We start from the raw sequence: 23046 nt of genomic DNA, 5'->3' as shown, positions 1-23046 counted from the left end.
AGAAAGATACAGCCATCATCCCACAGGAAACGCATAGAGGCCAGTGCCAGGTATACATATATGCACTAATAACCCCATCATCCCACGTAAATCAGAAAGATACAGCCATCATCCCACTGGAAACGCATAGAGGCCAGTGCCAGGTATACATATATGCACTAATAACCCCATCATCCCACGTAAATCAGAAAGATACAGCCATCATCCCACAGGAAACGCATAGAGGCCAGTGCCAGGTATACATATATGCACTAATAACCCCATCATCCCACGTAAATCAGAAAGATACAGCCATCATCCCACAGGAAACGCATAGAGGCCAGTCCCAGGTATACATATATGCACTAATAACCCCATCATCCCACGTAAATCAGAAAGATACAGCCATCATCCCACAGGAAACGCATAGAGGCCAGTCCCAGGTATACATATATGCACTAATAACCCCATCATCCCACGTAAATCAGAAAGATACAGCCATCATCCCACAGGAAACGCATAGAGGCCAGTGCCAGGTATACATATATGCACTAATAACCCCATCATCCCACGTAAATCAGAAAGATACAGCCATCATCCCACTGGAAACGCATAGAGGCCAGTGCCAGGTATACATATATGCACTAATAACCCCATCATCCCACGTAAATCAGAAAGATACAGCCATCATCCCACAGGAAACGCATAGAGGCCAGTGCCAGGTATACATATATGCACTAATAACCCCATCATCCCACGTAAATCAGAAAGATACAGCCATCATCCCACTGGAAACGCATAGAGGCCAGTGCCAGGTATACATATATGCACTAATAACCCCATCATCCCACGTAAATCAGAAAGATACAGCCATCATCCCACTGGAAACGCATAGAGGCCAGTGCCAGGTATACATATATGCACTAATAACCCCATCATCCCACGTAAATCAGAAAGATACAGCCATCATCCCACAGGAAACGCATAGAGGCCAGTGCCAGGTATACATATATGCACTAATAACCCCATCATCCCACGTAAATCAGAAAGATACAGCCATCATCCCACTGGAAACGCATAGAGGCCAGTGCCAGGTATACATATATGCACTAATAACCCCATCATCCCACGTAAATCAGAAAGATACAGCCATCATCCCACAGGAAACGCATAGAGGCCAGTGCCAGGTATACATATATGCACTAATAACCCCATCATCCCACGTAAATCAGAAAGATACAGCCATCATCCCACAGGAAACGCATAGAGACCAGTGCCAGGTATACATATATGCACTAATAACCCCATCATCCCACGTAAATCAGAAAGATACAGCCATCATCCCACAGGAAACGCATAGAGACCAGTGCCAGGTATACATATATGCACTAATAACCCCATCATCCCACGTAAATCAGAAAGATACAGCCATCATCCCACAGGAAACGCATAGAGACCAGTGCCAGGTATACATATATGCACTAATAACCCCATCATCCCACGTAAATCAGAAAGATACAGCCATCATCCCACAGGAAACGCATAGAGGCCAGTGCCAGGTATACATATATGCACTAATAACCCCATCATCCCACGTAAATCAGAAAGATACAGCCATCATCCCACTGGAAACGCATAGAGGCCAGTCCCAGGTATACATATATGCACTAATAACCCCATCATCCCACGTAAATCAGAAAGATACAGCCATCATCCCACTGGAAACGCATAGAGGCCAGTGCCAGGTATACATATATGCACTAATAACCCCATCATCCCACGTAAATCAGAAAGATACAGCCATCATCCCACTGGAAACGCATAGAGGCCAGTGCCAGGTATACATATATGCACTAATAACCCCATCATCCCACGTAAATCAGAAAGATACAGCCATCATCCCACAGGAAACGCATAGAGACCAGTGCCAGGTATACATATATGCACTAATAACCCCATCATCCCACGTAAATCAGAAAGATACAGCCATCATCCCACAGGAAACGCATAGAGGCCAGTGCCAGGTATACATATATGCACTAATAACCCCATCATCCCACGTAAATCAGAAAGATACAGCCATCATCCCACAGGAAACGCATAGAGGCCAGTCCCAGGTATACATATATGCACTAATAACCCCATCATCCCACGTAAATCAGAAAGATACAGCCATCATCCCACAGGAAACGCATAGAGGCCAGTGCCAGGTATACATATATGCACTAATAACCCCATCATCCCACGTAAATCAGAAAGATACAGCCATCATCCCACAGGAAACGCATAGAGGCCAGTGCCAGGTATACATATATGCACTAATAACCCCATCATCCCACGTAAATCAGAAAGATACAGCCATCATCCCACAGGAAACGCATAGAGGCCAGTGCCAGGTATACATATATGCACTAATAACCCCATCATCCCACGTAAATCAGAAAGATACAGCCATCATCCCACAGGAAACGCACAGAGACCAGTGCCAGGTATACATATATGCACTAATAACCCGTTTTTAGATTAGTCATACATATTTACAAGCTTTATGTTGGTTATTATTTGTTTAAATTGAGCTTAAGTGAAAAAAGATAGTGACATCTAGGGGCTTGGAGGTGAACTGCAGGCAATCATCCCGATCATCCCTTTCAGTGATCATCCGTTTAGTACATCCCTCCTTTGAGCTGTCCTCCGCGCCTCTCTTATTGGCCGCCCGACTTCGCAATCCCCTCCTCTCCTCACCGGACGACCAACCACGGCCGCCGCTTTTGTATCAGCGCTCGGGACGCGCCACCGCCCTCCTCGAGAGAGGGGGTGTCCAGGAACGGAAGGGACCACTATTTGGAACGGGCGCGCCGGTGTGCCCATTGGTCTGCCTTGGCGAGCTCCCGCGTTCCCTTCACCTTGGACGCCGAGCGGCGCGCGTGGCGCTTTAAGAAGCCCGAGGACGAGCGCCGCCGCCGCCCCCGCCCCCCCCCGGCGCCGTCCCTCGTGTCAAGCCGCGGCGGCGGCGGGGAATCGCTGCCAAGGTGTGTGTGTGCGCGCCACTCGCGGCGGGCGCTGCTGCTGCTTCCTCTCTGGGTCAAGCCGGGCGAGGAGAGCTTCTTAGAGCCCCGCGGAGCTTCCAGAGCGGAGGAGACTGAGCGCACCTTGGCCCGGCGAGCCGCCCCCTTTGCAACCAGGCTTCGCCCCATGGCTTAGCAGCACCGCTCTGCGCCGCCGAGCTTCCTTCGGGACGGAGCACCAGCCAGCTCGCTCCCCACACCAGCCATGAGCGGAGGGCAAGTACGGGAGGCGCAATGCACCGAGGGGAGGGGAGGGGAGGGTTCTCTTGGGGCGACCGGATTCCACCTCCGGGGATCGGAATCCATCTGGCCAGGCGCGTAACCCTACTTGAAAAGTCGGGGGCGGGGGTGTCCTTTGCTGGGAAAAGGTGATCTTGCGTGGAAGCGAGCGCAGCCAGGCTTCCGACTGCAAAAGGGTGGTTACTTTTTTAAAAAAATAATAATTCATTTACAGGAGCCGTTTATTAGGATTCGTTTTTATAGGATCAGAGGCCCCCCCCCACCCCACGTTTTTGTCTCTCTCCTTCCATTTTCCCCTCTTAGAGAATGGCCAGGGCAGCGCCCTCCGCCGGCGCAGCGACCGACGGCTGCGCTTTGCTGCGGGTGAAGGAAGGGAAAAGGCACGGGGGTGGCTGCAGGGCTTGCGTTTCGGATGTCTGATCATTGTTTGCCCTTATAACACGTGGACGTGCCTCTGTAGTCCTCGCTGGTCCAGCGGGGGCGAGGAAGGCAGGCTATATTTTGTGCCTTCTCTGGCTGCGGAGTCCATAAAGCGGAGCAAGAGCCTCCGCGCCAGGCATGGAGTAAGTAAGTGGGAGAAGCGCCTCACTTCCCAGCATCGTGGTGGTGTGGCGGGTACAGTACTTGTACCTAACCGGGGTTAACTGATCCGCATTAGGTGTGACCCCTTACCTCCACTCCTCAAAACATGCGGTTTGCTTCTGTGCTGAACAACGGCAGCAAAGGCAGACCCGGACTGCAGGCGGCTCGCCAAAGCCTGAGGATTGTGCGGGATACGATGCAAGTCGCAGAATCGCTCCGCGTTTTGTCTTTCTCCTCCCCCCCCCCGCCGCCCCCTCCAGCTGCTTTCCATAAACTGGCATTTTCAGAGCCTTGGTGGGAGGGAAGGTTTTGATCATGCTTCGTTGGCAGTGTTGGATTTCAGAGAAGAGCTGGCTTAACCTTGACGGGGTATATAGGCGCTCTGAAATCCAGGCTTTGTGGGTTTGGTTATGATGTAGTTATTAGGAAGATGCCCTCTGTGCATGGTCAGAAGCAGCTTTGTTGTTTCTGTAAACGTCTTAGATTTGCCTGCAGCAGGAAGCCCTTCTGTCTGAAATCAAAATCCCGGTACAGTATTTGGCAATTTGGTTTTCAGGCTTGGATTTGGGAGTAAATGAGTCCCATAAGGGAACTCAAGGGCCAATATTGGTCTTGTAACAGCTAGCTTGCTCTAGTCTGCTCTTTGTTTATAAAGAATTGGCATAAAGGTGCCAAGTGGTGGGGAATCTTTTGGGAAGACCTCGATTTTGGTATCCAGAGGGTGCTCTTTATCAGCAGCAAAATTATTTGCCATTTGATCAGGTGCAAAATATGTGTACATGCCTAAAGCCCTTGTCTGTGAAGAGTTTGCAGTACAGTGGGGATGCCTGTGTTGCAACATGACTTGAGTGGGAACTCTTGAGTGGGTGAGTAGGATTAGTCTTGAGAACTTGGGGTTTTAATGTTTGCAGTTGGGAAAAGGCACCAGGCAAGGTGGCTTTGTAACATCTCGCCAACTGTTTTTGAGTCGATTTGTTTTAGCATGACTTCTTGTTGTAGACGTTTCTTGCACACTGCAGTGATGGGTAGGTGGTGAACTCTGAAACATTGAAGCCTCTTTTATCCCAAGCCACCCTTGTGCTGGATGGGACGACTCTTTTCTCCCCTACTGGGATTGTTGTGTGTGTTATCAGGCACTCCTTATACTACACCAAAAAAATGCTGTTTCCCGTGAGAAGTTTGTAGAATAGCGTGCATGTGTTCACATGTTGTATTCTGAGCAGCTCGGCTGGCAGAAGGGATTTTAATTTTTGTCATCTTTTTTTTTTTCTTTTTTCATAAGTGTGCCTGTAAGGTATGGCTCAATCAAGTAAGAGTGAGAGGCACAGCAATTGATTGATTGTTCTTTTCACTGTGCCAAATGTACTTTAACCCTGGGAGAGACAGAAGGAGTAGGGGTTTTTTTGTAAATTCTGTTACGTGGGAAGCTATTTTGAGATGTAGTCAATGAATTGTGCTAAATACCAGCTCAAACTATGGAGAATGTCAGATGGATTTTCAAACACTGTCTTCTTTAGGAAATGTTACACCCAGGGGAATTACAGATTAAATTAAGTGTGGGAGTAGTTGGTTTTCCCTTATCCCTCTATTAATTTGAAGCTAGGATTTAGAGACCATTGACATGTGAGGGTTTCGCTTAGTATGTTTTAGCTGGGCTGGAGATGAGATGTATATTCCTATCCTTTCATGTGTAGTGCATTTACCGAGTGCAGTGCATTGACAGTTCAGCTCTGCTGTTTACTGATTTGGATTCGTGTGCATGAAGGGGCAGAAGTAGACAGCAAGGTCATGTTTACCATTATGCAGAGCAGGGGTGAGGACCTTGCTGGCTGCTTGTGGCATTTGGTCTACCTTGTGCAGGGTGTGTGATGCTGGGGCTCATTCTCCTTGCCCTGCTGATCAGCTTTTGCCTGCTGCCAAGTCCTTAGCAATGCTGTGACAGTGATATCAGTCGGACTAGCCTTAAGTTCCTTTGCCCCAGTAGAGTATTTGAATGCTACCAAGAGATAACTGTCTCCATGCTGCTAGTGAGAGTGGGAAAACTGATCTGGTTGCAGCTGGGTGATGGGGTTTTCTACCATTCATTGATCCTAAAACAACTGAGATTGCTGATTCTTTTCCAGTGGTTAGAAACAGAGAAATATGAATCTTGAGTTGGAATCACTGGGAGGTCAGAGAGGCTTTAATGCCCTTCCTTCCAGCAGTCCCTCATCTTGGTACCGCAAGATGTAGATGAACAATGTGTTTATGAATAACTCAAACCTATCAGCGGACACCACACGCACACATGGCCTTTGTAGCTAGCAAAGATGTATATTGTGCACAAGCTTGGGAAAACTTTAGATGCTTTTTACCTGCTGTACAAACATTTAAGATAAGCTACAGTAAAATATTTTACATATCCAAAGTGGTGTAGCAGATAACAGTCTTGAACTAAGATTTGGAAGATCTGGACTCAGATCCCCATGGTCTTAGCCATAGCTACTTTATGGGGTTGTTGTGAAGATATAGTGGGGAGGAAGAGAGCTGGGTATGCTGTCCTGAGCTTATTGGAAGAAAAGTGGGATATCAGAGTAACAAATGAATACATAATGAATAAATACATAAATGTGTACTACCCAGGGAACCTTACAATCATTCATTTATATAAATGGAGGTTTCCCATTTTTAAGTTCAGCATCTAGCCATTGTATCATGGACGAAATTTGTGTTTGGAGTATATTATTTCAGGGTTGAAGCCACATATTCCATGCATAGAAGCAATATGTCAGGGTATGGAAGCCCTCATCTTGTCACATGAGTGCCTGACTGGTGTGTGAAGTTATTCAGTCCAGAAATAGGTTTATCATCCTGCTGGAAATGAGAACTAGGCTGAAGAGGTAGCTTGAGCTGTCCAGAACAGTACTCATTGTAAAAGAACAGCTGTTATGTCTTGCAAGCTGCCATCTACTTGATTTTTCCCTCCATTTGAGATAGTGTAATGCTTAGTGAGAAGCTTGGGAGGTTGCTATTAATAGACTATAGGAGAGGTTGTTCCCCCCCCCCCCCCCCGATACCTGTAGGGTTGCTGGTCTTTATATTTATCTTCCTGCTCCCAGGCACAATTCATGGGTATTTGAACGGTTGCCGATTAATCCCTCTTACATACTGGTAAAAAGCTACAGCCAAGGATTATTGCTTTGGCTTTTTGATTGCATTCACCAACCATTCAGCACATGACAATCTAGCCTTTGTACAGTACTAAGTTGTTACTGCAGCCGTCAGACCCAAAACACCAAAATAGAAGTCCAGTAGCACTTGACCTTAAAAGGCCCTGGTGCCTGGTGATTGTGACCTCATAAAGTTGTTTTAGACTCTATTGTAAAATCCATTTATAGAATAACTGCAGGCTAAAGAAGTTCTTAGTGAACATCCAAATGTACGTCGATATACATATAAGTTGTATTTAATTATGCTTTCTCAATGTGTTTCCTTAGAAGCCAGATCTTGCAAATATTACCCAAGGTGTTAAGTGTTAGCTTGTGCACAGATGTCTTGTTGTAGCTTCTGGGCATGGTGTGGTTTTCAAAGACGTAGCTGTGTTAGTCATCTTAAATGTGGTGCCTCTCCAAGTACATCTTCTCTTAAATTGCTTTATGAAGCGTGCAACTTCTACTTATTTGGTTAATGGTATCTTAGCATTGTCCTAGTTTATGGTAGTGATTGGAACTGCTGTTATTTATCCTGCTATCTAGAAAATGCTAAGGAGCTGGATAATCAAGACAGTCAACAGCAGCAACCTGGTTGTGGATTCTTGTCTTCCTTCTTCAATGTAGACTGGCAGTCAAGATTCTTCTGTTTGATTAAGCTGTCAGTACAGTGAAATACTGTTTTGAGTCATCCTTTCACATTATTGGTCTTATTTTACTAAGTCTTTTTCTCATTATTTTCACTATATGGTTATGAGCAGCGGATGTGATACATCTGTGTAACAAATAGCATTAAATAATGATCAGGGACCAGCTTTTCTACAATCTTAGATAAAATGGGTTTATCAGCAGGGCGGATTTATCATAAATAAGATTGATTTAAATCATGATATAAATTTAAAAAATCAGATTTTTGGCAGAGTTAAATAACATTTTTTAAAATTTAAATCAATTTGATTTAAAAAACATTGATTTTTGCCCACCCTGTTTATCGGACTCAGAATTGATAAATTCTGTCTCCTTTTCCTTGAGGACGTATTGATATAATATATTGGAGACTTGTTGGCCGTGAATTGTTATTGCAAGTGAATAAATACTTTAAGTATTTTTATTCATTAAATTTATATTCCACCATCACAGTGTATTTGCATCACTCAGGGTAGTATAAAACTGACAAAGATAGTGGGTGAGATTCAAGGGTTGTGTTGGTGAAATGGAGTTCTGGAAGCCAGTTTCCCTACTTATTCCCTTCCCCCTGCAGCTGTTCTAATCCTTCTCTTGTGCACAGTGGAACTGAGATGTGTTCCATGAGTGGGGTGGACTGCGGAATGAGAAGCTGAAAGGGAAATGCTTGTGTCTAGAGATGGGCATGAACCTTGGTTTTGAGGTTCGTGTCGGTTCGTACGCGCATCACCTGCGGCTTCCCTGCCCCGCCTCCTTGGCTGATCACCCAATCAGACAACGAGGCAGGACAGGCAGACCTGTGCTCCTGCTGCGACTGGTCGAACAGCCGAAGAGGAGGAGGCGAGGAGTATACTTTGACTGGTGAGTGGATCATTCTGATGCCAGGGAGGTGGGAGAAAGGGAATGTGTGGCACCTGTACTGCCATGTGTACAAAATGGCACATACCGGTGCCATGTGTCTAGTGCTTGTGGCATTTCCCTTTCCTGCTGAACTTACCACATCACAACTGAGTTTATTTCAACATGTCTTTCAGTAGCGTTTTTGTGGACCCTTGAAGTAAACAGGGAAAAAGAAAGGGTTAGCTTCCCGAAACTCCTTCCCAGGCACTCAGCGTTGGATGTAGTTTAGTCAAATCTACTAGTAATACTTTTGGTGATTCTTGAAGTCATTTGAAAATTAATTTTTCTTTGGCAAATTTTAACAACCTGGTGGGTCAGGGGGCTGTTGGAATAAAGTTGTTTTGTCTAGGTGGTGAAAAATGGTAAGCAAGACAGAACACAAGAAGGTTTCTCATCAGATTCTCTCTCTCTCTGTCTCTCTTGGCCTTTGCTCTCCCCAGCCACAAGCCTTTTCCCCTCTCCTTTCATGTGCTTTTGGGTGTGTCATCCTCCTGCATGGCAGAAATAGTAGAAATTGTAGAACTCTGTAGGTGCTGGTGCTTCTTGGAGAACTGCTCATTGGAGAGAAGCCACAATGCTACAGATTACGTCTTAGTCTTGGATAACATGGAATTTCTGACTGCTGTCTGAGGTGAAATTCATGAACAAGTTCTGAACTTGTTAAGACTTCTGAATCATTGCCTGATTAGAAATGCAAGTAAAAAACTGTACTGTATTTAACAAAAACCAAAAGTTAGGTATCAGCTGACACAGTTCATTTTAAAAAAGTGTTTTTGAGTATTAATTTTTTTTTAAATTGCCAAACTAACCTCAGCTTTAGGATGGGGAAAATCTGGGCATCCAGCCTAATGTTGGTTGGGTTTTATACGTTGGCTTGGGCATGTTGTGAGAATGGCTGGTGGTTGGATTCCAAAAGATCTCCTGTATTAGTGCAGGGAAATCACCCCAGAGGGAGACCACAACTGTGATACAAGGATATCTGCAAACAGGATCTGAAGGCCTTAGGAATGGACCTCAACAGATGGAAAACCTTGACATCTGAGCATTCAGCCTGGAGACAGGCGGTACATCACGGCCTCTCCCAATTTGAAGAGTCCCTTGTCCAGCAGGCAGAGGCAAAGAGGCAGTCCCGAAAGCAGCAAAATCAGGGAGCTGGACAGGGGACAGATTGTATTTGTCTTTAGTGTGGAAGGGACTGCCACTCTCGAATTGGCCTTCTCAGCCACATTAGACGCTGTTCCAAGTCCTCCATACAGAGCACGTTACCATAGTCTCTTGAGACTAATGGATGCCTAATCCTAATCCTAAAACATGAAAATCAATGCACAGTCTTACTTTTGCTTTATTTTTTCCTTTCTACCATTAAGAGTTACAGAATGTGGGCCCATATTCATAACAAGTCTTTCCATTAAGAATTTTAGGGTGTATGATAATAATCATACTACTGTTGACCTTGTATAACTTGATAGACTTGTTTTCAAAAGCTAAATTTGTAACAAATTTGGCAGAGTCTTCATAAAGCTGCTAGATCAACTGTGGATTCAGTCATAGATGTAGAAGTCATTTGATATAATGTGAAGGATTGGTTTATAGAGAACTTAGTTACATGTAGTGTGCAACAGAGCAAGCACTGTGTGAATAATGTTTCTAAAGGCATATAGCCATTGTAACAGATGTGCATCATGTCTTAAGGTGTTCACTTACAGGCACAGTATTAAAAATTGGTGCTCTAGATACAGTTGGATCACTTTGTTTGGACATTATAGAGCAATCATTTCTTTCAGGAAACAAACTCTGTTTTGGTTTGATGTCTCTTCTGTCATTTCTACCAACTCGAAAGAGAACCGATGGTTCTTGTGGGTCTTTTGGGCTCTTTGGCCGTGGTCTGAAGGTTGTTCTTCCTAACGTTTCGCCAATCTCTGTGGCTGACATCTTCAGAGGACAGGAAGGAGAACCATTCAGCAAAAAGAGTTGTTTCTTTTAAAATACTTGAGCTATTGCTTTCCGGAATCTCTATGGCTGAAGTGTGGTAAATTAGAATTCCCCATTCCATTTAAAAGACACAGTGATCATTTTAATATATCTTAGTGATTGTATGTGCGAATTTTGTAGAAAAATGAATACTACGTTAATGACATGAATCAATCAAGTTTGGAAGTTTCAAGTAGAGGGTTTTGGACTTCTTCATGTGTAGTAAATGCTTGTTTGTTTTGATGGCGAATGCTGTTTTCTTACTTTGAATCCCAGGTCTCTCAATAAGCTTAAGGGTTTGTGCCTTCCTAATGATGTTTTTGCCTCTAAAACATATTCTTCCTTGTTCACACTGCTGTGACTGTCCAGTTCTTCCCTTGCCTGTGAAACATGGGAGACTCTCCAATTAAAAATACAACTAGGAGTCTTCTACTCTTTTGGAGTTTGCTTCTTGAGCTTAAGTAGGACTTTTAATTTATTTCCATGGGAATCTCTGAATTGAGGGGGAAGCAGGTGGAAAGTAAGGGTATTAAACTTTCTGGCTTTGAAGATATCAGATTTGGCCTAGTATAAGCATTAGAAAAGGACAAGTTGTTAAAAATTCCATAGCCATACACTCATTCAAGTAAATGTACAGTGGTGCCTCACTTGACGACATTAATTCGTTCCAGCGAAATCACTGTAGAGTGAAAACGTCGTCAAACGAAATAAAAAAATACCCATTGAAATGCATTGAAAACCGTTCAATGCGTTCCAGTGAGCTGAATACCTGCTCGTCCAGCGAAGATCCTCCATACGGCGGCCATTTTTGGTGCTTGTAAAGCGAGGAATCTGCCCTAGAAAACAGCAGGGCCCATTTTCTTCAGCCGGCGGCCATTTTGAAACCCGACAATCAGCTCTTTGCTGATCGTCGTAAAGCGAAAATCGGTTCCCGAAGCAGGGAACCGATTATCGCACAGCGGAAAAACCCATTTAAAACATTGTTTTGCAATCGCAAAAGTGATCGCAAAAACGTCAACGTAAAGCAGATTCACTGTAGAGTGGGGTAATCGTCCAGCGGGGCATGTCTGTATAGAGATCAGTATCCTGCAGTCTTCACTGGTACTTCCTGTTTGAACCTTTGAAATACAATATGTACGTGCAAAGTGCCAGGAAAAGAGAGACAATAATGATTTATGTCTGAGTCACCATTTGAATTAAAGATTCCTTAGAAATACTTTCTTCTCAGCTTGATTCTGTAATTGTATAAACTTTGGCCTACCTCACTGAGTTCAGGAAAGCATTGCTTTATGTGGCTTTCAACATTCCATTTGAAACACAAGCCTGAAAATATTTTTTTGCTCAGTCCCTCAGGTTACTAACTCTCCTTTAATTTTTTTATATACAACTGGAAAACAATCTGCCTGTGACAGAATCCAACGAAGAACTCTTCTATAGCACTTAAGATATAGGAGAAAATATGTTTGCTACTACCAAGCAGACCTTTATTGAGTAGCAACCTGAACATCTGTCCAGACTTCTAGACCACTTTGCCTTTTGTTGTTGTTGTTGCGAGGAGAAAATGTTCTTTGTGGTTAACTCTTGCAGTTAAAAGCAGGCAGATCTCCTGGCTCTGGTTTAGTTCAGTGGGAGATGAAAAGCAAGAAACCTGCAATTAAGTCCAGCATTGGCTCTTCATGGATTTGTGGGCAGTAGTGAACCTACCAAAATACAGTGGTGCCTCGCTTAACTATGATAATTGGTTCCCAAAAAATCGCGATTTCATCGCTAAGCGAAACACGGTTTCCCATAGAAATGTATTGAAAACCGGATAATCTGTTCCAATGGGAACGGATTGCCGTCCTTAAGCAAAAATCGCCATAGGAAACATCGCTAAGCGAAACACGGTTCCCCAATTGAAACCTATTTAATGCATCTCAATGGGGGAAAAATTACAACAAATTTAAAAAGAGTCGGAACAAGGTCAAATTAGTTTAACAAAGGGTTTATTAAGTGCACTTATGATTTCAAGCATTCTAAACATTTTTAAACATTTTAAACATTTAAAAAACAGCCAACATGAGGCTGTCAAAACCATCATTAAGCGAAACAGGGGGGCCCAAACTGTCATCGCTATGTGAAGCATGGTCCCAAACATCGCTATGCGAAAATCACCCATAGGAACCATCGTTAAACGGAGTGCAATATTGCTCCAAAAAAGTCATCACTAAGCGATTTCATCGTTAAACGAAGCAATTGCTAAGTGAGGCATCACTGTACTGGCTCATATTCATGCTTCATCTTTTGAGGAAATCTGGAAGAGGTGAAACAGAGATAAACAATGAAGATGTTTTCCAAATATGCAAGGCCACAGAGTAGTAGCTCAGTCTTGCAAACATAATGGCCCAGATCAATCCTGGAACCCCCTAAATATATATATATATATATATATATATATATATATATATATATATATATATATATATATATATATATATATATATATATATATATATATATATATATATATATATATATATATATATATATATATATATATATATATATATATATTCTCTGAAACCCCAGAGGGGCACTGCCGGTCTCCCTGGAAGGGAGTGTCAATTAAAAGTTGCCATGTAAGGAGCAGATTAGTCTCCAGCTTAACAGGCAGATAGAGATAAGAAATACTGTTGCTCCTTTTTTAATTTTTCTGAATGCTAGATCACAAAAAGGGTGCAGCGTTTATGCTTGTTCTAACAGAAGGACATAAAAAGTATGCTTTTGGAACAGACTATGGGGCTGTCTAGCATCTTGTTTCCCGGTGTGACCAACCAGATGCCTCTTAGAATGCCCAGAAGCAGATCACGAAAGCAATAATAATCCAATTTCTTCTTGTTTCCAGCAACTGGTCCTGAAAGACAAACTGCCTCTAATAATGGGGAGGTAACATTTACCATCTTGATTAACAGCTATTAATGGTTTTCTCTTCTATAAAAAAAACATGCTGACTATACTAGTCCCATCTGATTTTAAAAACTAAGTTGGGCCTTGCTAGTACTTAAATGGCAAACCATCAGGTAATACCGGAGAGATCTCTAGGAAATAATCTTAGCCAAAACCCGGGAGAGCAACCATCAGTCACTGTCAGCGTTAATGGACTTGATGGCCCCGTGATCTCACCTGATGGAGCTAAAGATGAGAACACTGCATCAATGGCTTCCTCTTTTTTCTTTGATTGAATGTTCTGGAAGATTTGTCATAGTAAGGAGGCTTGGGTTTTCTACTTCAGCAAGGTCTCTGTTTATCACGAGTTCTTGAATAACATGTAAAGTATTTTTCCTTCCCAGCTTTTTGCCATATGCTCTAAAAAGCATGACAAGTGTTTTCAGGAATAGAGATCTATAGGTTAAAAAAGAACAGATTGAAAACTTGCCTTTTAATCTTCTGTTCTTCCTTTGAAAGCATCTCTATGCTTTTTGTATTGAACCACCTCAGGGTAGCTTTTAATGCTGAAATATCAAAGATGGAAAGAAATCCTGTGTACCCAGCAAAATGTCTTTCTATGTAGAAACCTTTCATGTCATCTGTGGAGGAGGCCCTTGAGCTCTGGTTTGGGCATATCTCGGAGGTGGGGGGGCAGGATTTGTTGTGGAGCAGTGCTTAGCAGCACTGACAGGGGGAATTCTGGGAGTTGAGAGTCCGAAAGGTAAAATTTTCTAAGCTCTGATGAAGAGCATCTGGTGAAAACTCTTCTCAATGAGGTCTCATAAATTTTAAAACTTCACATCCTGTGTGTGTAAGTAAGAGGATGCTGTCAGCAAACTATAGAAATGGCAGTGGAATAAAAAGAAATACTTCTGGAATGTGGAACTTTGGTTGTATACACTGAATCAAAGGCAGAACGTAACCCAAATGAGCTGTAACTAAACCAACAACTTGATGACTGCTTTATTTTTTAGATGCAGAGCTGGTGACCACCTGTCTGTGATTAGGTTCTTCTAAAATTGGTGGTGGTTCCTTCATTTTGGCGGGAATGAGAGATGGAGACGATTCGAATTATTCAACCGCTTTAACTTTATTTTCATCAACTTCTGGATTAAAAAGATTAAATGGATCAAAACAGATTAACTCTGGAATTATTCTATAACTCAGTATCTTCACTTCTGGTGTAAATATTTCACTCCTCACATGGGGGCTGGACCAAAGCGCTCGTGGTTGGTCATCAGTCTCATTGGGGTACTCCTCACCGCACACACCGTCCCACAACATGGGGGTCTTGCCCAATTCCCCTCTGGGGGTGCATTGTTGTAGAAGGGACTGGGGCGGATCACTTTCCTCCCTCCACTTTGATTGCGGGGGTAAACCACAACTGTCCATTCTAGGGGTTTCACCACCTTCTCCTCATCTCTGGGGGAAGCAGGATCTGGGAGCAATCCTCCTCCTGTCTTAAGATTTGGGAATTCTCTTAACAGATCACAGACCTTACTAGCCGCTTCGTCATCCCCAGCTGCACCGCGCTGTCCTTTGTTTTTCTCTCTTTCCTGTTAGTTTCCACTCTAAATTCCTGCACTTCACTCCACTCTTTTATAGCCTCCTCCCACATTATCAGATCTTGCTCCTCCCCTTTGTCTCCTTCCTTGTCTTCCACTAAGCACACTTCTATCGCCCTTCTATCCTTCACCTCCTCTTCCTCTATCTTTGTGAGTTCCCCCTCTACGCATCCGAATGTCTCCTCTTGTCTGTCCTCTGCTAAGGACGGCACACTAGCCTTCTGTCATTCACACTAGCAGGCAGAAATTGATGGCACAAGCAATTGATCATGCCAATTTTACTCTGTTGAGATGAGGTACCCATAAAATACATTGGCAGTGAAGAACAGAATTGTTCTCTGCTTTAGACACTCACATCAACATCAGTTGTTTTGGGTTTTTGTTTTCAATGAAAACTCAGGAAGGTTGCTTCAATTACATTTTTACGGGGCTACTAAAGCATTTATTTCGGGGAAGAAAATGAAACAGCAGAAGGCCTCGTGCCACCTTATAGATGAAGAAGTTTTATTTGGCCTAAGCTTTCGTGGACTGCAGCTCACTTCATTAGATGCATGGGGTGTTAGCTGAGTAGGCAGTTATTTGGAGATATACTTTAATGAGAGGGAGGTACAGGGAAACAGCAGTACAAATGGTGCAACTGCTGATGTGAGTTGATCCTACACTGCTGTTAATATAATCATCCATATTTGTAACCTCTTCATGTCTTTCCTCTCCCACACAAACTCATGTGTGCATTTTGGCTTTTGGAATTAATGAGGATGGCAGTACTGAGATCTCTTTGTTAGCCATAGAGAGCTTTCCTTGATGGTACAGTACTGTAGATGAGTAATGGGGAACAGGTAGGTTGTACTTCAGAGTTTTGTTGACTAATGGGGCAATGAGAAGGCAACTGTCTGTCAGTAAAGTAAGGCTTAATCGCTGCAGTGCTTTGGAGTTAAAAACCTATACCAGAGCTTACCCAGTAGATGGCTTTATCTAGTAGAACAGACTGCTGTATATACTGAAATTAACATAAGAAAAGAGGCCACCTTGATTCCTTTTTAGCTAATGTGGAGTGGCTGAAGCATAGTGAAATGACAGACATTTTGTCCTGTGTTTGGTTCGTATTGGTGGCTGTGCTGTTCTTCTGCACATTTAATGGAGGAGTTACTGCCACTGGAACCAGGAGGACTTAGTCTTTAACAGCCAGTTCCATGTAGTAGATTAAGTATTGGACTCAAGAGACTCCCTGGTCATGGAAACATATTGTAGGATGGCATGACCATCTCATGTTCTTTGAAATACCTATTAGGGCCACCATAAATCAGAGGTGACTTCATGGCATTTAACAAGAATGTACATTTAGGCTGCTTGTGTGAAGAAGTGTTCTTCATGCGTCATCTTTTATCTGCCAGTTTCATAATATGTGGAACTGCCAGTTAGGTGTTTTGGAAAATCTTTTTGCAGTGTCTGAGGGTATGATCTTCATTGGTGTAATATTACAAAAATGGAAAGTTTATCATTTTAAAATTAGAAGAATTTCCTGTGCAGCAATTAACTACATTGTGCAAACTTTTCCAGTATCTTGAGTTCTTGGTGTATTAGAAAATACATCACCAAAAATGGCGTAAGAAGATAGTGTCATAACTGAGAAGTGGAGCTCATAATCTTTTGTTGAATAACATTTTGTGCAAACAGGATAGAAACAACTGGAGTGTATAGAAGGGAGAACATAAGCTGTAGCTGAACATTTGGGGAAAATAAAGATTTATAGTTATCACAGTTACATATTATTTTCCATTGAGCACTGAATAGTGTTGAATGTGTGAGCTATGTCACTTGGTGTTGTCTTCAAAGCTGATGTCTTCCAACTTTTATGTATTACAACTCCAGTCACCGCATCCAGCACAGTCAGGAGTGATGGGAGTTGTAGTTCCAAGCATTTCTAGGGCACCAAGTTGAGAAAGGCATACCAGAACAAGCAAGGCAGCCCTTTCACTATTTTCCCTTTTAATGCTGGGGCATTTTGACAGGGAGCTTTGCAGAATTCAAATGGACAGTGAATTGATTTTTCTACAGAATACAGAACACAATGTACCTCCTGTTAATTACTGAATTCTGAATCAGTTTTTGCGTTGTTACGGTTCGCTGAAGTTGTATTAATTCCTCTCAGATCTTTCCCTTTCTCAACAGGATATAAACATCCATTTGTCCAATTCAATGTCTTACTCTTTACTTGTAAATAATGCTTTTTTTCCCTCCAGTCTTGGCAGTTTTAAGTCACAATTACAATACAGCTGGATCTGGCACATGTATTATTTGGCTTTGGGTGAGGTCAGGAAGATTATCTTCCTCCAGTTTTAAAATAAAGATTATATACCAGTTGAAGAACCATTTGTTAGTTTCATCTGTGATTATGCAGCTAGTTAGCAAATGGGTGGAAGTGACTGAGACATGATTATGAGGGCAAGTAGACACAGATTATGAAAGCCAGCAAATTGTAACTTAAATTATGTTTAATACTTCTGAGAAGATGAGGTAGATCCGCTTCATAATTTAATAGCTAGGTCTGCTACCTTGATAGCACTTTTCCATACCATTTTCCTAGTCCTTTTTGTACATTTGGGTGTGTTCTTTGTGTGTATGGTACATTTGGCTTGACTAAAGCAAGCTACCAAACAACATATTTGTTGAAGAGAAAAAGATGCATTTACTGTCATTCAACAATGATAACAAAAAGTTGCCTGTGCACTGTCGTAGAAAGCTAGTTTAAAGAGACATGATGTTCTTAAACACCTAATTTCTGAATAGTTAGTGATCCAGGAGCCTTTTATCCGTTTGAAGGGGAAGAATGAAAGAACATAGTTTCAAACTGGTGACAATTACACTACCTGCCTCTAAATCTTAGTTCACTGTGCTAGTGACTTAGCTATGAGGACCTGCACAACATGGTATCAGTATATCATGCCGGCTGTATAACTCTCTTCATCCTTTAAAATATCCTAGGAGTGTCCGTTAAGGAGTACTTTCTTCTGGAAAAATAAAATTAGTGAATGCAAGAATGAACTGAAGCAGGGACGTCTTGCTTTTTGATACTTTATTTATGTAATTTCTAAGGGAGATTAACATAATTGTTCCAACTGGCATTCAAATTTATTTGACTTAATCTGAGATGATTCATTTGGGTAAGGTTATTGATGTTGTATTATTTGGTGAATTAGTTTAATGGAGTTTTAATAATATACTGGTCTATATATCTGTATTGCCTGGAGATATTTGGAAAAGTGAACAATAACAAAGTTGATCTAGGATGGTTGTTGTGGGTTTTTCAGGCTCTTTGGCCGTGTTCTGAAGGTTGTTCTTCCTGACGTTTCGTGGGTCTCTGTGGTCGGCATCTTCAGAGGACAGGAGTCATAACTCCGAAGATGCTGACCACAGAGACCAGCGAAACATCAGGAAGAACAACCTTCAGAACACAGCCAAAGAGCCCAAAAAACCCACAATGACCATCAGATCCCGGCCATGAAAGCCTTAGAGAATACATTGATCTAGGATCCTGGTGGATCGTCTTAAATAGGAGGAAGACATGGAACTTGGAGGTGCATGGGTGTGGCATTTTAACAGTCCATGCCATACCTGTCTGTTGGTTTTTTGTGTATGTTTATTTCTTCAAAGCACATTTATTCATAAGCTCTTATTCTACCATAAACCACTGCATTAACCTAAAAATTCTTAGATAGTCCTGTTATTTTTTAGCAGCTTTCAGTATTCCTGTTTGCCTAAAAGAGAAAATAAGCTGTCCTTGATACAGGACTGTAGACTTGTTTCCTAGTGAAGACAAAATCAAAATGTAGTTTGTGTAGGCAAGTGCTACACAGTTGATTTGTATTAACAAACTACTGATACACACAACGAATGCCTGAACACAAATAAGTTATCCTTTGGGACCTGTTAAATTATTCAAATCAAATCTTCCTTTTCAAAAATTTTGGTACTGAATTTTCCAGGTTGCTAAACCGTTTGCTAAAGTCTTTTCCAAGCTGGTGCTTTTCAGACATTTATCACATCTAGCTAGTTGGATGATGTGAATCCTAGTCTCAAAATTTCTGGAGAACACCATGTTGGGTGTGTTTCAGTAATGTAGGAATTTTATGTGAACTTTCAAAGGTGGGTGGGTACAAGAGAATAATTTTTGTGACAGATCAGTACACAGGAATTCAGTGTGCTTCTCAGGACTGAGAGCCTGCTTTGATCTTTTAAGCAATTGTAAATTTATACAGCTTAAAGTATTTTTAATAGGCTACTGAGAAATATCTATATGTAAATGAGTAATAGGATCATCTTCCGACTTAGAATAAATTATGTTTTCTTCCCAGGTGGGTGGTATGGAGTTTTCTAATTGAATTCACTAATGCATTTACTGAAGCAGGTTGTGGATTAATGAAAATAGCTAGCTTGTTGTACATGTTGAATACACTAGCCAGAGGAGAGTCTTGCTGTCTGGTTTGAATTGTTGTTATCTCTGCATAAATACTCATGAACAATGTCATCTGTTGGCCTTTGTTCCATGTGGGAGGTTTACTCTGGTAATAAGTGTTAAATTGTGGGAGGGAGGCTGTTATGCGATGGAGGTTTGCTTTGGATTGTATTTGAGGCCTTTTGATCTTTATTTTTTACATTAAAGGTGCCTTATTAGTAGGTAGCACTGCCTTCCTTGAAGGTCTTTGTTTTGTGACTTCCAATGTTTCAACTCTATATTCCTCCTTTACATCTAACTTCCCAATGTTGTGAACTCCAGGTGTTTGTTTGCTTTCACCTTCAACTCCCGTGACTTCTCATCAGTGATCATTTTAGCTGGGCTAATGGTAATTGTAGTCCATCTTGTAGTGGAACAAGGCCCCAGTAGCCCTTGCTGGCATAGACAGTGGTCAGAACTTCTGGGAGCTGTAGTCCAAAAATATTCCGGATTCAGCGTTTGGGAACCTCTATTACAAATGAAATGAACCATGAGGATCAGTGTTCTGTTTGAAGTTCAAAAAAGGTTATTTGCAGAATACAATTTATCTTGAACCAATAACCTTGAAATGGAATAAATATACTCTGATTTTAATGTAATTTTTTCTTTTAAAAAAACTCTGCTTAAACAGTTGTGAGACAAATTTCCAAAAAATCTTAGCTTTGGTAAATAAATGTTGGATTCCTGTTTGAAGTGAATTAGGCAGCTTTATGTCCTACAATTCTATATTTGTAATTTTAAAAAAGTCTGAAAGAACCGAACAGTGTAAGCTGGTATTAATGTTGAATGGTTGGCTTTGGTGTGTGTATAAACATGACATGTGACTTTGTATGTGTGCGTTTCTGCTCATTGAATACATGGCAAAATAATGTAGATTGTTTTCAATATTGGAAAAACTACACATTAGTGTAATTAGACTATAACTAAGTTGTGTTTATATGATACGTGCTTACCTGTAGGTACCTTTTCCCTCTTGTCTGCCTGTCTTTAGATAGGTAGGTAAGTAAGTAGATACTTTTATTAAAATAAATGGCAGTACAGTATTAAGGGTAGGTGGTGGTTTGGTTGGAAAATACTGAATGTAGAAGTAATCCCATCTTGTTTCTACTGGAGGTGCAGTGGTGGGGCGGTAGCGCGTATTGAAGTCATCCATCTTGCCAGAAGTGAGATTAATGGAGGGTGTTGTCTTATTGTATTCCTGGCTCCAAACAAGCCAGTTCTGTTTTGGCAGTAGTGCGAACCGACCTGGAAACAACAGAACACTGCTTGAAAGCAGAAGCGTGTCCAGAAAATGTGTATCTGAAGACAGGAATCATTTTGGGAAAGGTAAATCCAGCACCCCATTGCATAGTTTGGACTTGAAAGTGACATGGTTTAATATGCCTGTACATATTAAAACATAACTTTCACTCATAAGTGCCCTGTATTGTTTGTTTAGCAGTGTTGTATTCATAAACAAAGTAAAGTCACTTGAGAGCCATTGTCACTTGCAGCTCTTTATTGTATGTATGCTCTGTGGCAGACTCAGATTCATTGCTATGTAATGCAAGGAATGGTCCTAAATGTTAATCTTTTCTTTTAAAACCAAAACCAAGTGCTGATTTTGGCAGGTTTAAAGCAGAAATGTAAAGCCCAACTGTTTGCCTTCTAGTAGACTCTGAGCAAGTAACTTCTGTTCAGCCACCTTTGATTCTCTGCCTTCCTTTTGTGGGACTTTTAGTTTTTATCTAATATCTCTGCTTCAGCATCTCCCTAGCACTTCCCCAAGTCTCCAGGTCTACACTTCTGTGTGGGTGAAGAATTTTGGTCTTACAGCATGCTTTGGTGTTAACGGCAGGCTGTAGCTGCTTCCTGCTCAATTAGGGTGCTCCAAAGCATCAGGCTTGAACCTTCTTAGATCTGGGACTTACTTTCAGAGCATGCATGCAATAGGAGTCCAACTACTTAACCTTTTGCCATGGGCCGATGGGTATGTACGTGCACAAGTGTGTGTGTATGAGTGTCTGTATAAGTGAAAGAGAAGACTCTGATACCTGTTTGTAAAGGAAACTGTAAAGAAGTAGGCTTTCACTCTGAGTGGAGTAGATGTATAAATCACATGAACAAAAAAGCATTATGAGGCTTGATTCTTGTTGCAGAGTTTTGAATTTCTGGTAAAATTCCCAGTTGCTATGCAGCAGAAGTACAGAGACCCACAGAAGAGAATAGCTACAAGTTCCCTAGAGTCCATCCCTTTCTTATTTACTGGCACTTAATAGCTCACTCTGAGACATTTATAGGAAAGGAATTTTTTTTAAAAAAAAATTGCAGTTGCTTCAAATTACAGATTTGTTCATGCAGCTTTCTTTACTATATGCATACTAGCAACCAATCAAACAGATCAACAACACAAAAAAGAATTGCCACTTGTGAGGGTTCGTGTTTGGACCCCATGTTCGACTCAAAGAAACTCCATGTTCGACTTACTTCAAAACGGGTGAAAGATTTATTGGTATATTTAACATTAAACAAGTGTCCATAACATGACCTTTAAATTTGTCTCCTTCTGCCAACGGGTCCCAAAGGGGTTTCCAGTTTTCGAACATGAATGGATTTCCAAAACTAGCGTTCCATGGTCCCGGCAAATCCGAAGGAACCCAGTCTGTTATGGTCTGCCCCATCGAACCTTCCCACAGGGGCACGGGTCTTGTCATCCCGGTTGTCATCCCACAAGGTTCGCTTCTCAGGGACTTGATTCTCCCAGGGTCCTCCCTGAAACTCTTCCTCCTCATCTCTCTTATTCTCCATTCTAGTCTTTCTTTCCTTTCTCTCTTAGTCTCCTTCTCCACTCTCTTGCCTCACCTTCTCCCCAATAAGAGGGTCTGGGTGGAATCTCTCCTCTTCTATAATCAGCCTCCTTCTTAGGCACTCTTAGCCTCTCCCATGATCCAGTCCAGGGATCCTCCATCCACACCTGTTCCCAGCCTTGCAGCAACTGCCCTTCCTTCCTTTTTACCTCCCCTATTCCTGCCTCAAGCTCCACCCTCTTTTTCCTCTCCTTTCCTGCCTTTTCCTCCTGGACCTCCTCCATCGTTGTTTTCTGCATTCTTTCACTCAGTTCCTCTATCACTGTCCTCGTAGGTTCTGGTGCTGGCTGGGGTCTTGCCTCCTCATCCTCGTTGTGGAGGAGGGATGGCTCCTCAGGGTATCCCTCTCGCCTTCTGTCTCACACCACTCAGCAAAGAGGCAGAGCTCTCTTTGAAATCAAAGGCTGGAAGGAACAATTGGTTAGTGCTGGATAGATAAACACTCCAGCCCAGAAAAGTCCCTTGTCAAACAAGCTACAGACAGCAAGCAAGGTTGCAAATAAAACTCCCAACAATTCTTAGCCTGATTTTAGTAAAGCAGGGGAAAACTTCTCTCCCGACACC

General features: G+C 42.2%; 1 protein-coding gene across 30 annotated transcripts in view; it reads left to right on the top strand.

The window, feature by feature from the left end:
• Positions 1-23046, top strand: part of MICAL3 (microtubule associated monooxygenase, calponin and LIM domain containing 3) — a 267041-nt gene that overhangs the window by 42946 nt on the left and 201049 nt on the right. Inside the window, exon 1 of one of the 30 annotated variants that reach the window (XM_078376345.1) lies at positions 2876-3008. The exons of 27 other annotated variants lie outside the window; for them this stretch is intronic. The gene's annotated coding sequence lies outside the window, so the exon portion shown is untranslated. Of the gene's footprint in view, positions 1-2875; positions 3009-3123; positions 3261-9078; positions 9270-23046 lie in introns of those variants that run through there. 2 more of the 30 variants (XM_072999808.2, XM_078376347.1) reach the window with 2 other exon arrangements.

The sequence above is a fragment of the Pogona vitticeps genome, chromosome 5 (genome assembly GCF_051106095.1).
Source record: "Pogona vitticeps strain Pit_001003342236 chromosome 5, PviZW2.1, whole genome shotgun sequence".
Classification (NCBI taxonomy): domain Eukaryota; kingdom Metazoa; phylum Chordata; class Lepidosauria; order Squamata; family Agamidae; genus Pogona; species Pogona vitticeps.
This window is presented reverse-complemented; position numbering and strand designations above follow the sequence as displayed.